This window comes from Histoplasma capsulatum, genomic scaffold (genome assembly GCF_000149585.1).
Source record: "Histoplasma capsulatum NAm1 scaffold_11 genomic scaffold, whole genome shotgun sequence".
NCBI classification, from domain to species: domain Eukaryota; kingdom Fungi; phylum Ascomycota; class Eurotiomycetes; order Onygenales; family Ajellomycetaceae; genus Histoplasma; species Histoplasma mississippiense.
In genome coordinates this window covers 131,832-133,013 of record NW_001813972.1, presented here as the reverse complement: position 1 = coordinate 133,013, position 1,182 = coordinate 131,832, and positions in this window count along the sequence as shown.

Sequence of the window (1,182 nt, the reverse complement as noted above, 5' to 3'; positions counted from 1 at the left end):
TTGGAAGCCGGGGATGGGAAATCAAATTGGAGAAATGGAAAAAAATGAAAACGGGGAAAACCAATGATTCCAAAAGCATCTCGCCCCTGGGTCGAGTGCGTATAAAATATTATAAGTGCCCAGAAAAGCAAGGCAGATCGTGTGCAATGTGCGCGGGCGTGGGGAGTGTTTATGTGTCTGTGTCATATCATATCATATCATATCCTCTCAACCGTAGCAGGAGAGAAAGAGGTATTTAACCCCCACCCCCCCCACCTTCCTGGGTTCATCTGATGAAGTCAACCCGTTTCCACTTTATCCGCTGTGTATGAACTACCGCCCATCGCATGTGGGCAGCTACTGAATCCCCAAAGATGCAGCCACCCGGCGACAGACTGATAGGAAAGGAGGTAGGAGCAAATGCATGCAGCGATAAAACACAAAAGCCCGGATAATCCTCGATTTTAGATAACAGTCATGCAGTTTCGATTTGCAGGGATGTAGAGGTGAGAGGGAGAGAAAGGAGGGGGGGGGGTGGAGGTTGGGTATATAAATCATGTCATTTGCGTCATGCGGGGAAAAAGTGGACATCGACGGTCGAGTCGCTGGTTCTAGTTTTGGAGATTAAACGACGTAAAAGAACAGGTCGCTTGATATGGAAGGAGAAGAAACTTGCGTTAAATGCTGGCGCTTGCATCATCTAGGAGAAGGGGAAGGGGGGAGGGAGGAAATGAAGATAAACGTTCATAGTCAAACTTAAGCGGGTGTTTATAGAAAGGCGGTCGAAGTTAGGCGGTGGTATCGAGACGAATTTCTCAAGCAATCGTGTCCGATCCCTTCCCAACCTGCACAGCAGTGAACGAGAAAAAAAAAAAAAAAAAAAAAAAAAAATACAATCCATGCGTAGTCAAACACATCAAACACATAACGATAATAGCAACGATAGTCATGACAAACCCTCATCGACGCTCCTCGGTATACTGTACATCCTGCATCGCCAGCGAGCCGTTCATCAGGGGCGGTAGCGTCCTCGCTGGGTCAACAGAGGGGTGTTGGGGTTGCTGGGCGCCGGGCGGGGAATAGGGACTCCCGTGCCCGTTGGCATACATATGATTTTGTGAGTGTGAAGGGGGGTGTGCGCCGTTGGTTTGTTGTTGGAGTGACCCCCCACCGTGCTGCGGCGTGCCACGATCGTAGGCAGCC